The sequence below is a fragment of the Oncorhynchus clarkii genome, chromosome 16 (assembly GCF_045791955.1).
Source record: "Oncorhynchus clarkii lewisi isolate Uvic-CL-2024 chromosome 16, UVic_Ocla_1.0, whole genome shotgun sequence".
NCBI lineage: Eukaryota > Metazoa > Chordata > Actinopteri > Salmoniformes > Salmonidae > Oncorhynchus > Oncorhynchus clarkii.
In genome coordinates this window covers 23,631,234-23,646,412 of record NC_092162.1, presented here as the reverse complement: position 1 = coordinate 23,646,412, position 15,179 = coordinate 23,631,234, and the positions used below count along the sequence as shown (strand labels likewise).

The following is a 15,179-nucleotide window of genomic DNA, read 5'->3' as shown; positions in this document are numbered from 1 at the left end:
TTTATACGCACCCGTCTCACCGGTCTCAGCCCTTATTTCTGCTGCAGATGAGAAATCATGGCCTTTATCCATTGTCAAAAGATAACAGATCAAATCAGTTTATTTGTTACGTGCGCCGAATACAACAGGTACAGTACAACCTTACAGTGAAATGCTTACTAACCATCAGTGCAATTTTTAAGTAAAAAAAAAAAAAAGAGGTATTAGGTGAACAATAGATAAGGAAATAAAAAAAAAACAGTAAAAAGACAGTGAATAATAACAGTAGCGAGGTTATAACAATAGCGGGGCTATATACAGGCACTGGTTAGTCAGGCTAATTGAGGTAGTATCTACATGTAGGTATGGTTAAAGTGACTATGCATACATGATAAACGGAATTTATATTATAAAGCAGTTGCATAAAAGAGTGGGTGGCAGGACACAATGCAGATAGTCCGGGTAGCCAATGTGCGGGGGCACCAGTTAGTCGGGCTAATTGAGGTAGTATATACATGAATGTATAAGTTAGTGGCTATGCATATATGATAAACAGAGGGTAGCAGCAGCGTAAAAGAGGGTGGGGGGCACAATGCAAATAGTCCGGGTAGCCATTTGATTGCATGTTCAGGACTCTTATGGCTTGGGGGTAAAAGCTGTTGAGAAGCCTTTTAGTCCTAGACTTGACGCACCGGTACCACTTGCCATGCGGTAGTAGAGAGAACACTATGACTGGGGTGGGTGGGGTCTTTGACAATTTTTAGGGCGTTCCTCTGACACCATACACACTACCCTCTGTAGTGCCTTGCGGTCAGAGGGCGAGCAGTTGCCGTACCAGGCAGTGATGCAAACAGTGCTCTCGATGTTGCAGCTGTAGAAACTTTTGAGTATCTCAGGACCCATGCCAAATCTTTTTAGTTTCCTGAGGGGGGAATAGGCTTTGTCGTCCCGTCTTCACAACTGTGTTGGTGTGTTTGGACCATGTTAGTTTGTTGGTGATGTGGACACCAAGGAACTTGAAGTTCTCAACCTGCTCCACTACAGCCCCATCAATGAGAATGGGGGGCGTGCTCGGTCCTCCTTTTCCTGTAGTCCACAATCATCTTCTTAGTCTTGGTTACGTTGAGGGATAGGTTGTTATTCTGGCACCACCCGGCCAGGTCTCCGACCTCCTCCCTATAGGCTATCTTGTCATTGTCGGTGATCAGGCCTACCACTGTTGCGGACGGCCCATCAGGAAGTCCAGGATCCAGTTGCAGAGGGAGGTGTTTAGTCCCAGGATCCTTAGCTTAGTGATGAGCTTTAAGGGTACTATGGTGTTGAACGCTGAGCTGTAGTCAATGAATAGCATTCTCACGTAGGTGTTCCTTTTGTCCAGGTGGGAAAGTGAGAGTGGAGTGCAATAGAGATTGCATCATCTGTGGATCTGTTTGGGCAGTATGCAAATTGGAGTGGGTCTAGGGTTTCTGGGATAATGGTGTTGATGTGAGCCATTACCAGCCTTTCAAAGCACTTCATGGCTACGGACGTGAGTGCTACGGGTTTGTAGTCATTTAGGCAGGTAGCCTTAGTGTTCTTGGGCACAAGGGACTATGGTGGTCTGCTTGAAATATGTTGGTATTACAGACTCAGACAGAGACATGCTGAAAATGTCAGTGAATACACCTGCCAGTTGGTCAACACATGCCCGGAGCACACGTCCTGGTAATCCGTCTGACCCCGCGGACTTGTGAATGTTGACCTGTTTAAAAGGTCTTACTAACATCGGCTACGGAGAGCGTTGTCCGGAACAGCTGATGCTCTCATGCATGCCTCAGTGTTGCTTGCCTTGAAGCGAGCATAAAAGTGATTTAGCTCGTCTGGTAGGCTTGTGTCACTGGGCAGCTCGTGGCTGTGCTTCCCTTTGTAGTAGTGTGCAAGCCCTGCCACATAAGACGAGCGTCAGAGCCGGTGTAGTACGATTCAATCTTAGCCCTATATTGGTACTTTGCCCGTTTGGTGGTTTGTTGGAGGGCATAGCAGGATTTCTTATTAACTTCTGGGTTAGAGTCTCGCACCTTGAATGTGCTAGCTCTATCCTTTAGCTCAGTGCGAATGTTGCCTGTTGCCATGGCTTCCGGTTGGGGTATGTACGTACAGTCACTGTGGGGACGACGTCCTCGATGCAATTTTTGATAAAGCCAGTGACTTGTGGTGTACTCCTCAATGCAATCGGAAGAATCCCGGAACATATTCCAGTCTGTGCTAGCAAAACAGTCCTATAGCTTAGCATCTGCTTCATCTGACCACTTTTTTATAGATTGAGTCACTGGTGTTTCCTGCTTTAATTTTTGCTTGTAAGCAGGAATTAGAAGGATAGAATTGTGGTCAGATTTACCAAATGGAGGGTGAGGGAGAGCTTTGTACGCATTTCTGTGTGTGGAGTACAGGTGATCTAGATTTTTTTCACCTCTGGTTGCGCATTTCACATGTTGATAGAAATTAGGTAAAACTGTTTTAAGATTCCCTGCATTGAAGTCTCCGGCCACTAGGAGCACCGCCTTTGGGTGAGCTGTTTCCTGTTTGCTTATTACAGCTGACTGAGTGTGGTCTTAGCACCAGCGTCCATCTGTGGTGGTAAAAAAACAGCCACGAAAAGTATAGATAAACTCTCTTGGCAAATAGTGTGGTCTGCAGTTTATCATATGATACTCTCTACTTTCTATACTCTAAAATCTTGAGACTTCCTTACATTTTGTGCACAAGCTGTTTACAAATATGCACAGACTGCCCACCCTCGTCTTACTTAATAATAAATCATGAAGGGGGCAAATACTTTTTCACAGCACTGTACAACCGGCCTCACAACTGCAGACCACGTGAAACCACACCAGCCCAGGCCCTCCACATCCGGCTTCTTCGCCTGCGGGATCATCTGAGACCAGCCACCCGAGCTCCGACTGGGAAAAATCATTTTGAACATAAATCAAACTTGGAATTCCAACTCGGGAACTCGGACCTCTTTCTAGAGTTCCAACTTTCCGACCTGAAGATCACGGATGTCATGATTTGACCTCGTATTTTTCAGAGTATCACAGTTTTTTTTAATGTGGCAACTGTGTAGGTGTAGACACATGGTGTTCCATGATCAGAACTCTGTAATCAGAACACTAAAACTGCATGAGCTGTCAAGTCAACCACCTGATAGAGGTCCTAGATGGCAGGGAGCTCAGCCCCAGTGATGTACTTAGCTGTCCGCACAACCCTTTGTAGCGCCAGGCGATCGAGGGGGGTGCTATTGCCATACCAAGCAGTGATGCAGCCAGTCAGTATGCCATTTAACAGACACTCTTATCTCTACCAACTGAACTAGTGTCAGAGGACTAAATTAAAGCATAAACGCTTCAAATGAGTTTGCAACTAAAGTTTATTGTCAATATAACTTATGCAATGTCATATGTTTTGTGATTGCGATGTAATGTGTCCTGACCCTCTTATGACAAATGCAGGTTATACAACAAAAAGTTAACATAATTTGCAGGAGATTCTTGTTCCCTATAGTCATGTTTTTTTGCTTGTCATTATCAACATATATAGAATAAAATTCACACAACTGGAGCTATCTAGTAAACACATTCAAACATTAAAGAGATTTCTGGGTAAAAACAATTCAGGTAGTTTCAGTGTAAAAATAACCATCCAATTAACCAAAATCACTGTATTAAAAACAAAACATTGAATTCCTATGCTGTTTTTAAACCAAGGATTAAACCATGAGAATATTGTGCCTCTAGTATTCCTAAGAAAAATGTGAGCCTCCTCAAGGTTTCCCCATCGGCAGAATTTAGACAGCTGAGTTTTCGCTAGTGTTTGACAATGTAGAGAGACATTACTACCACACGGAGACCATGACTTTTATAATTTGTGAATTTTCTGGTGTGATTTTAGGGAAGATGCCGTTGTGAAACTTCTCCCACAGTCCGAGCAATAGTATGGTTTCATTCCAGTGTGTCTCCTCTGATGATTTTTCAAATCTGTTGAAAAAGCAAAGCTTCTCTCACACTGAGAGCACTGATATGGTTTCTCTCCGGTGTGAATTCTCTGATGCTGTGTTAAGTTTCCAAATGAAGAGAAGGCTTTGCCACAGTCAGAACATCCGTACGGCTTGTTGTCTAGCCTGTGCACTCGCTGATGTGCCGTTAAAGAGTCTGCCCTAGCAAAACCCTTCCCACATTCAGTGCATAAGTGAGGCTTCTCCCCTTTATGAATTTGCTGATGTGTTTTGAGGTGATGTGATCTGGAAAAACCTGTCCCACAATCAGGGCACATGTATGGTTTCTCTCCAGTGTGCACACGCTGGTGTTTTTGCATGTTACCAAAATGTGAGAACCCCTTTCCGCATTCAGGACAGTTGAAAGGCTTCTTTCCTGCATGCACAGCGCTCTCATGCGATTTGAGGTTTCCCAATTGAGAGAACCGCTTTCCGCACTGAGAGCAGGGATAGAGTTTCTCTTTGGTGGGACGCTGCACCCTCTCTGAAGTGTGAACTCTCGTGTGTATGGTTAAGATGTCTGACCTAGCAAAAACCTTGCCGCACACAGAGCATTTGTATGGTTTCTCTACACTGTGAATTTTCGCATGTTTTTTTAAATAGTCTGACCTTGCAAAACTCTTCCCGCATTGAATACAGCCATAGCGTTTCTCTCCTGTATGCGTTTTATTGTGTAATTTCAGATGTCCCAATTGGGAAAATCCCTTTCCGCACAGAGAGCAGTTGTGCGGTCTGTCTGATTTGGGCAGCTCTCTGTCTGATTCCCCTGACTCCGAGGAAGTCTTCCCACTGTCGGAGTGTGAGTTTGGGCTCCCTCCTGGCCCTGGCAAAAACAAACAAGATCTTGAGTTAGACAGATAGAGCTTAGTAAATCTCCACATGATAAATTGTCATGTGACCAATTCAAATCAGGGGTCTAGACTCCCTATTCCTAGGTTTACGTTAGTGTAGGGGACCGATTTAGACCTGGGACAACAGGTGGGAACAATCAATTATCTGGTAGAACAGAAAACCAGCATTACTCTGGACCTTGCAGGGTAAAAGCGCTGCATGGTCAATACAACGTCTGCATTGGCCGTGCAGTATTTACGCTCATACTTCTTGTGCTTCGCAGAGCAGCGCAGAGCTGTTGTCAATGAAGTGAGTTTGTGTTTATACAGGAACTCCCGCCCCCACCTACCATCAACCAAACATGTCAATGCAGAGCTATACAGAACCTCCGCATTGTTACAAAATTTGGGATGCGCATGGCGATGCGGTTTGGAACTCAATTTGGCCTCTGCATGCCTCCGCCATTGCGTCGCACCCTTTGAGTTCTAAGTCTCAAGTCTTAGAACTCAAGTCCCAAGTCAAGACCGGCAAGTCCCAAGTCCTTAATTCATATTTTTAACAAGAGTAATAGTTAGTATATTATATTTACACAAATCATGAATGCTTTTAAAAATATATATATTTATTACTTTCCAAATAAACTTGATATTTTCATGGAAATATATGGGTAGCCATGAGATAAACATCAATGAAACAAAACTAATAATATAGTGCTCTCTCTCTCCAGATATACTCTAGACACCTAAAAACAATCCTGTCATAAAGTTACAATAATTTAATAAAATCTTCTTCGGGATCGGTGTCCCTTCCATGAGCTAATGTAGGCTAATTTAATTAGCATGAGGTTTAAGTAACAAGAAAATTTCCCAGGACATAGACATATCTGATCTGTCAGAAAGCTTAAATTCTTGTTAATCTAACTGCACTGTCCAATTTAGAGTAGATATTACAGTGAAATAATTGCATGCTATTGTTTGAGGAATGCACAATTTTGAACATGAAAAGTTATTAATAAACAAATTAGGCACATTTGAGCAGTCTTGATACAACATTTTGAACAGAAATACAATGGTTCTTTGGATCAGTCGAAAATTTTGCACATACACTGCAAATTGCACCTGGGCTAGAATAATACATTATGGCCTGTCTCTTGCATTTCAAAAGGTACAATTAAATACAAAATAACTGTTGGTTTATTCTTTGTATTACCATTTACCAGATCTATTGTGTTATATTCTCCTACATTTCCTTTCACACGTATCATCTTTCCAAGGGCTCCGTCTGAATTCACCTGCCGACGTTCCTCTGCACTGCCACGCGCAACTTTTTCTCCGCTGGCACAATTTGATTGGCTGCTGTAATCCGTTAAATGAAGAATTGATGCGCTGAACACTTTTTTAATAGCATAATATTTATATATTTGGGCTTGGGGAGGGTATCAAGTCAGTTCGAGTCAAAAGGCTCAAGTCCAAGTTAAGTCACAAGTCATTGGTGTTAAAGTCAAAGTCGAGTTGCAAGTCTTTTTTTGATTTTGTCAAGTTGAGTCTAAAATCATCATGTGACTCGAGTCTGACTCAAGTCCAAGTCAAGTGACGAGTCCACACCTCTGATATATCATACACTGCATTTGAGGAAACAATGGATAAGTAATTTGGATTTGAAAGTTGATCAACTTGTAAACTCACTTTTGAGAAAACCATATTTCAATGTTTTGGTACTACTATTAGAGAGCCCTTCTTTGTCTACACCCATTCACACCCTCTTAAGCCTTAGCCCCACCCATCTCTTTAAGGGTTGATCTGATCATTCTGTACTAACTTGCCAGCTACTTCCAGACATCTAAGTGAGAGAGAACCGCTCACTGAACATTACTCGCCCTAGCAGAGCTGGTTAGGCTGTTATGTTATCTTCTTATGGCTGGGGGCAGTATTGAGTAGCTTGGATGAATAAGGTGCCCAGAGTAAGCTGCCTGCTACTCAGGCCCAGTTGATAATATATGCATATAATTAGTAGACTTGGATAGAAAACACTCTGAAGTTTCTAAAACTGTTTGAATGATGTCTGTGAGTATAACAGAACTCATATGGCAGGCAAAACCTGAGAAGAAATCTAACCAGGAAGTGGGAAATCTGAGGTTTGTAGTTTTTCAACTCTTTGCCTATCGAATATACAGTGTCTATGGGTTCATATTGCACTTCATAAGGCTTCCACTAGATGTCAACAGTCTTTAGAACCTTGTTTGAGGATTCTACTGTGAAGGAGGGGGGAATGAGAGCGGATTGAGTCAGGGGTCTACCAGAATGGCATGAGCTGATCGCGTGCGCTCATGTGAGAACGACCTGCGTTCCATTGCGATTCTAAAGACAAAATAATTCTCTGGTTAGAACATTATTGAAGATTTGTATAAAAAACATCCTAAAGATTGATTTTGTACATCGTTTGACATGTTTATACGAACTGTAATATAAAACTTTTTGAACTTTGTCTGAACTTTCGCCTGGACTTGCCCGCGCCTCGCGAGTTTGGATTTGTTTACCAAACGCGCTAACAAAAGGAGTTATTTGGACATAAATTATGGACTTTATCGAACACATATATATTGTGGAACTGGGATTCCTGGGAGTGCATTCTGATGAAGATCATCAAAGGTAAGTGAATATTTATAATGCTATTTCTGACTTCTGATTACTCCACAACATGGCTCGTATCTGTTTGGCTTGTTTTGTTGTCTGAGCGCTGTACTCAGATTATTGCATGGTGTGCTTTTTCCGTAAAGTTTTTTTAAAAATCTGACACAGCGATTGCATTAATTAAGGAGAAGTGTGTATATAAGTCCATGCATAATAGTTGGATCTTTTATCAAAGTTTATTATGAGTATTTCTGTAAATTGATGTGGCTCTCTGCAAAATCACTGGATGTTTTGGAACTACTGAACATAACGAGCCAATGTAAACTCAGATTTTTTGATATAAATATGAACTTTATCGAACAAAACATACATGTATTGTGTAACATGAAGTCCTATGAGTGTCATCTGCCATAAGAAGTTATCCAGAGTGTTAGTGACTGCAACTCTGCTGTCAGATTGTCCGTTTGTAAATTCAGAGTGTTTCACGTTCAGAGCGCACACTGGATCCTCAATAAGTAGGCTTGTTCTGAAAGCTCAGACCTCACAACTACAGTCAAGCACCCAAGCTAACTGGCTAACTACTTCCAGACACAATGAGAAAACACCCCACTCTGACCATTTTACTCACCCTAGTAGAGCTGGTTAGGCTTGTTTCATGTTATCCAGAGCATTGGTGTCTAACTGTGCTGCTGGCAACAATTGAATTACACTTTGTTGATGACGTTTACTGACACCGGACATATTCAACGGGTGTTGAACGTTAAAATATTATTCTGCGCTCTGGCACACTAAGACAAGCTTCTTTTGTTAAGAAATATAGCTAGATAGCTAGCTAGGTAAAGAATGAATCCAATGCATGACGTAATGTTAGTTAGCAAGCCAGCCAGCTTCATTAGCTAGGTAGCTAACAGTACACTAACTTGAAATGAAAATACTTTGTCAAAATTAGAGTGGAGTCTTTTGTTAAGACACGTAGATAGCTAAACAATGGACCATAATCACAACTCATGACGTTACTACCCTGCATGAATCTGCAGCTAGCTAACCAACCAGGTTATATTGCTATAACTAGTCAAGCAAATGTGTCTGAGATACGAAGAATAAGATCATACACATAACGTTAGTTAGCGACCCAGCCAGTACACTTGAAATGAAAACACTTTGTCAAATTTAGAAACGTGTAATATCTGAAAATATAGCTAGCTAGACTATCTTATCAGTATACATGGTTGGACGCATCTCCTGTCTGATGCCATACATGGTTGCTCTTAGTTTGACAATGTATCCAGACTGGTATTTTCTCCATCTCCTTAGCTATCATTCTCCAGCTAAAGTTAGCTGGCTAACAGCAAACTTTAACTTGACATTAGATTTATGCAGTTTTACTACGCGATACGTTTTCAAAAAGCCGCGTTCGACACGATTACCTAGAAATACTGACCAGCTCCAATAGACAGATATGTGCTATATGGCAGACCAATCCAAACTCCTCTCTCGGCGTGTCCAGCCCACTCATTATCTCAGCCAATCATGGCTAGCGGGAAGGTTGCTCACTTCTTCTGTGGCTAAACCAACTAAGCTTGTAATTTAACAATTTTATTTGTATTTACAGATGGCATACACGTTTGATAATAAGGCACATGAAAGTTCACATGTTCGAGAAGGCATTTCGTAAAACATTTTAAGTCCAAACGGCTCTCCTGTGAAGTCGTGACTTGCGAAATACGCCTAGTTTCCTGAATCGGGTCACAAATCTTCAAGGCAAGTTATGCTTGAATGGGAGAGACTAAGGCAGGGGTCTCAAACTCATTCCATGGAGGGCCTGGAGTCTGCAGGTTCTTAGATTTTTCCTTTTAATTAAGCCCTAGACAACCAGGTGTGGGGAGCTCCTTACTAATTAGTGGCATTAATTAATCAATTAAGTATTTTGTTAATAATATAGCCTTGTTCTGTTCAATGTTCTCTACCTATATAGTACTCTTAATACCCCCAAATTCATGTTATATTCAAAAGAATACAATATATAAATTGCTGACACCATTCAAACCAATGAAGGTTCGGAACTTTATAGCCAATTATCTCAGAATCATCTTTTTGCAGATAGAACCTTATACTGTAGCTCTCGAATTCCCTTCTCAGAGAAGGACATGTACACTTCACAGGGAGGGAAAGAATATGGTTGCCTACGCCTGCACTCTGGTCCTGGAGTGCTGCAGGCACTTCATGTTTTTGATTTAACTGACCTGGAAGACCAGGTGTGTTCATTTTTAGCTCAGTTGGTCAGGGCTGCGTTCAGCACATAAAAACGTAATAGAGTGTTCAACTGAACAGAAGCCATGAGGCACTGATCGACCAGTTGAAAAACCGGGAAGGGCTGGGTTGCGAGTTCAAAATGCACCCCTGCCCTTTAAATACGTCACTCGTTGCTTCAAGTCTGTTAAAGAACGTTTTGTGAAAACGTGTAGTTCAGTAGAAAACGTTCCGCAACGTAGCAAACGTCCAAACGAACTGAACGCACCCCTGATCAGGGCCTAGATGGAACAAAATCCAGCAGTACCTGTGGCATTCCAGGAACAGGATTGCCTACCCCTGCAATAGTGTGTATGTCATTTTCAGCGCGTGGGCCACTTATTCTGCCAATATTCATTGATTTATTTTCTCAATGTAATCAAAATGCAATTAACCAGTCCCATAATTCATCTTCCATATAAGAATAAACTAAAGTAAATATCAAATTAAGAAAAAAGGTAATTGAGGATTTTTTTTTAACCACAACACTTATCCAGTAATAATCATCAGCCACCACTCTTACTTTGATAACTGAAATCGCCATGGTCCTCTTCTTCTTTGACTTTCAACTCCGTCGGTTGGTATTTATTCACCGATATCCTGCCATGAGGCTGCGTAGATAAATGTATAGATTAATGAGCATGAACGCATTCTATAAAAAGCACGAGTAGCCTATATCGCGCTCAAATCCTACAAGAGCTCCACGTGAAGTGTGTCTCCTGCCTCAAAGTTGTAGCAGACATTAACCAAAGCAAAGGGGCAATGGTGAAACAGGCATGCCAAATGTACCTCTTCTTCCATCGCGTCCCGCAAAATCTAGTAAAGAAAATGAAGCCTATGTAAGAGGCTATTATTTTGAGCAAACTTTGCGTTAAAGTATAGTCTGTAGGCTAGTCTGTGTCCGGTAAAGCGACGACTAACGATGTAAACGCTCCCATGGGGCAGAAGTCAGCTTGTTGTTGTGATTCTAGATGGCCGGGACGTCACGCTCCAGGAAATCGATGAATCCGGGAGAAAGAGAGCGCGCGTGTTTGAAAAAGGGAAATCGTCGTGGTAGCTATTGATAAAGAAGAACATCAAGATGAAGCAGCTGCTTTACAAGTGGGACGCACTTTTGAGCGCTACATCCGGAGGGGTTCGTGCTGATTTTAGGGAGATTGTGAGGTGGTAGTTTTTGGAAAAAGGGGACCCTTGCCCTTTGGCTGATCCATTTGAAGTTTGGGCTCCCGAGTGGAGCAGCGGTCTAAGGCACTGCATCTCAGTGCAAGAGGCGCCACTATAGTACCTGGTTAGAATCCAGGCTGTATCACATCACACAGTTGTGATTAGGAGTCCCATAGGGCAGCACACAATTGGCCCAGTATCATCCGGGTTTGGCCGGAGTAGGCTGTCATTGTAAATAATAATTTGTTCTTAACTGACTTACCAAGTTAAATAAATAAACATGTAAAAAGTTGGGTGCTGTGGAATAGATGAGGGTAACCATAAGTGGTCTTGTGATAACTGTATGTGTTTCTGCTGGTCAGAGGGAGCAGGTGCTCCATGTTAAACGAGTGGGGGCAAGAGATGTGAATTGTTGTTTTGCTCTCTCAAGAAAAGGGCACCATTGAAAGTAGTGATTACTGGGGTAGCGGTAAATGTGAAAGCTGACCAACTGAAGGGGGAAATTCACAGTATTTGTGATGCTCATCGTTTGAGGCGACACAGACATGAGTGGAGAAACAGAAGTCATTGTCTTTCCTGTTGAGTTTTGATGTTGAGTTTTTGCCCGACAAAGTGATGTTAGGATAAAGAAGTGCATTTGTGCTGACTACATTACGTTGTTACAGGTGTCAAGCTTATGGGCATGTTGCAGCAGTGTGTAGGAGGGAGGTTCCTAGGTGTGAGGAGTATGCAGAAGGGCAGGAGACAAAGGAATGTGTAGCATTGGGGAAAGTAGTGGTATGTGTTTAATTGTGGGGGTGCCCATGGGGCTGGGGATCAGAAATGTCCTGTGTGAGAGAGGCAGGTTGAGGTTTCCAGGGTTAGAGTAGTGAAGAAGTTGTCATACAGTGGCAGTGAAGAAAGTAGAGGAAGATGGATCAAATGGGAGGGATTCTGAGAGGAGTGGTGTGAGTAGTAGATTTGTACCAGTACCAGAGGGATAAACCAACAATTGATATGTTTCAGTAAGATTGGATTTTTGGCATTTGTGGCAATGGTTATCTGTACTGGTTATCTGTTAACTGTGCTGCAGGGATGGATTGTGAGTTGCAGAAAATAAAGGTTGCAGAAAGGTATGAGTGTGTGAGACTTGACATCAGAAGAGTTACAGGGTGTTTTAAGTGGTGGTGTCCCATCCTTCAAGGCTGTCGGCCTGAAGTAGGACTAAATAGATTTAAATAGTGGAGTAGGGTATTTATTATTTTTAGTGGGTAGTGTTTTTTAATTTTACATTTTTTTAATTAAGCAAAGTATAAGGGAGTTATACTTCAGTCTAGTAGGTGGCGGTAATGCAACGTGTATTGGATGCCAACCGCAGTTAAACCTAATCGAAGAATTCTAGATGGCCAGATTGCTAGCAAGATTTACAAGAAACTGCCATGTGGGGAATGTTAGTGGCTCATTAAATCTGGTTCTTGATACCATGTCTTGAGGTGTTTTGACTGATTTCATGTCAATGCTCTATGGTTTAAAATGGCTAGCTAGCTAACCAATAACTGTAATGATGTATTTGAGACAAGTGGTCATTGTGCAAATGTACTTGTATTTTCAATAAACATTGGAGATTAAATATACTTTACATGTTGTCAACAATCTAAGCCAACCCTGTCTGTTTTGCCCCATAGTTGTGCACCAGTAGGTTTTGTTGCTTAACCAACCCCTCTGTTCACCTAGCTAGAACATTTTGGTTTCTAACCTTGGCATTTTAACACAATGGGCACAGAGGTGTAAATTGCTATTGGGCAGATGGAGCATGGCCATGAAATGCCAGACAGACCACCTGAATACGGTTCCTGTCTTTGTGAATTGGTGAATTAACAAAGCGTTGACCAAAGATCTAGAACCTTGTTGATACTTTAAAATAGAGGGTTTCACTCTGTTTTTGTGTTGTATGCCTATTCGATGTGAATCAAACCTGTAGTTTCTAATTTAAGCCAGAAAGTTCATTTCTGTACCATGTTGTCTTGAAGTAGCCTTCTTAACGCCTTAGAGTACCACAACATGAGTCATAATACCCATAAAACCCATTGGTCAAACAGGGAAATGGTTCCAATCGTTTTTCCACCATTCATTTTTCCCATTTGAGGATTTTAGAAACACTTAAAGTAAGGTCTCTGTTTTGTTTAGGCTTGCACTGGCGTGACGTTTTGATAACTGGGTAAATCTCTCTAGGACAAGGTGACTTTTATTAATATATTAGTCTGTATTTACTCCCCCCAAAATGAAATGCTAATTAGCTGCAAATATGGCTACCATAAAGAACTACAAATGCCATGATGATCTGGACGAGACTGCCGAATCAAGGCAAAGGTAAGAAACTGGATTAACTATGAATAAACTGGCAAAAAAAACTGTAAAGGACAATTCTGTGAACTGTCTCGTGCACATTTTAAATTAACGGTACCTGGTAGCAAAGGTGTCGGCTAGAGATAACGTGCAGGAGCTTGCAGGGATTTGACGTCTACTTTGATGCGAATTAGGATTTTTGAATCAGAGGAAATAGAGCCAAATATATTGATAAGTCACCTTGTCCGAGAGAGATTTACATGGTTATTAAAACAAGAGTAAGCCTACACAAAACATAGCCCTTATGTCTTTCTAAAAGCCTTAGTGTTTCTAAAATCCCCTTGGGAAAAATGAATGGTGGAAAAACATTTGGAACCATTTCCCTGTTTGACCGCTAGGTTTTATGGGTATTATGACACCTCCACTGTGGGGCTATATTGCTAACATAATGGATGCTTTGGAGTGGATTATTTAACGCAGGCTTCTTTCTTTTCACCTTTTCATACAGGCCAGTAAATGTGGAATGTTGTTGATCCTGTATTTTCAAGTATTGTGGTACCTGTTATTGGTATGCTTGTCACAGCATTGTGGAGTTTGTCAGGATCAAAATAAATATCAAAAGGAGCAAAGCCCAGGTAAAACATTAGGTCTTCTGAAAACCTAACCCTGGGATAAAGTAAACATTTTCAGCGGGGCAATTACACAAATGTTTTTTTATTTAACTAGGCAAGTCAGTTAAGAACAAATTCTTATTTACAATGACACCCGGACGACGCTGGGACAATTCTGCACTGCCCTATGGGACTCCCAATCAGGGCCAGATGTGATACAGCCTGGAATAGAACCAGGGTCTGTAGTGATGCCTCTAGCACTGAGATGCAGTGCGCCTTAGACCACTGCGCCACTCGGAAGACCAAATGTTCATGCCAAAGACACACCAGAATGGCTTTCCAAGTTGACTTAAAGGCCCAAATGCAGCAGTTTTTTATATCAACAGCAAATCATTTCTGGTTAACAATTAGTATACCTTACTGCAATAGATTTCCATAAAAAAATGAAAACTTTCTCAAGCAAGATTTTGCTAGGGCTTTCTACGAGTGGTCTGAGTGGGGAAGGGAAAACTGAAAACTAGCTTTTATTGACAGAGGTTTGGAACTCTTTGATATAGGTCTATTAAACAATTTACTGCATGGTGATGTCACCACGGAAAGCTGAAATTCCCTCCCATGTAAACCTGCTGATTTACAAGGTTCTGTGTAAGTTGCTCGTTGAAGATACAATCATCAGGAAATAACACTGACGTCACACTTTTGCAGTGTTAGTTTTATCAGCTGTTGTACAAAATGATATAAAACACAAGCAAAGCAAAAATTTTACCAACCTGGGCCTTTAGATCTGCTTGAAAATCAGTTGTAAGGTTTGTATATTGCTGTCTATGAATGATTCCCAACCAAATGTGCTGAGCTTGATCAATTTTGGAGAAAAAAAAACAATGGGTATATGTTACTCCGAGTTATGCAAAGTTGGTAGAGTTTATTCACAGCTGTATTAGCTGCCAAAGGTGGTGCTTTCACGATTAAAAGAAAGAGTGCACTCAAATGTTGATAATGCTCTTTATTGCAAGAGCTGTCTGAAAAGATGACTTGAAATTTCAGCCCGTCTGTGGCATGGAGTTTTCGCCTTCCACAGTGATATCACCATGCAGTAATTTAGTTAATAGACCAATAAGAGAGTTCCAAACCTCTGCCAATAACAGCCAATTACATTTTTTCCCTCCCCACTTAGACCACTCCAAGACAGTCCTAGCACAATTCTCGCTTAAGATATTGCCCTTTGATAAGAAGCTATTTTTGACCATTAATAAAATAAAAATTACAATAAAAGGTACTTAATTGAATTTGAGCCCAAAAAGGGCTGCATTGTACCTTTAA

The 15,179-nt window shown here is 41.4% G+C and overlaps 1 long non-coding RNA gene across 1 annotated transcript; it reads right to left on the bottom strand.

The window, feature by feature from the left end:
* Positions 1-3,367: 3,367 nt before the first annotated feature.
* On the bottom strand, positions 3,368-10,751 carry LOC139367529 (uncharacterized). The gene is made up of 3 exons (XR_011626870.1): positions 10,549-10,751; positions 10,283-10,370; positions 3,368-4,832 (listed from the first exon to the last, which is right to left on the bottom strand). It is a non-coding gene; the product is annotated as an uncharacterized lncRNA (long non-coding RNA).
* Between the last annotated feature and the right edge of the window lie 4,428 nt (positions 10,752-15,179).